This window comes from Penaeus monodon, chromosome 23, assembly GCF_015228065.2.
Source record: "Penaeus monodon isolate SGIC_2016 chromosome 23, NSTDA_Pmon_1, whole genome shotgun sequence".
Lineage (NCBI taxonomy): Eukaryota > Metazoa > Arthropoda > Malacostraca > Decapoda > Penaeidae > Penaeus > Penaeus monodon.
This window is the reverse complement of record NC_051408.1, coordinates 39884578-39885060: the sequence shown is the minus strand read 5'-3', so window position 1 is coordinate 39885060 and position 483 is coordinate 39884578.

The window sequence follows — 483 nt, the reverse complement described above, 5'->3', positions numbered from 1 at the left end:
TATCATGATATATCCTGCTTCACTGACTATTTCCTATTGGTTTATGTATCTGATTTTCCGTTATTAAACAGCATATCCAATTATCAGGTGTGGAATATCAAGTCTTATAGCTTGATTATCGAGAAAGCTCTTGCAAAGCGCAGATCTCAGCTGATAGTTTTGATCTACCCTCATCTACCTTCAATTCTTACTCTCTCAGTTAAAGTTATCGCTAATATATCCCAACATACTGCCAATTTATTCAAAAGCAGTATATTCTAATCCTCCTTTGTCACCCAAAATACCTTAAGGTCAATATTCGTTTACCGTAGGATCCAAACAAAATGAATTTTCGTTATGTTTACTCGCATCAGGGAATAGAAATTCATTTATATCATATAGACGAAAGATTTCAAATATTAAGGAACTGTTATTCTTTTTCTTATATTTATTAAAATCGTTCCATTCTCTTGGAGTGAGTCTTCTCAAGAAGCCACATTACCA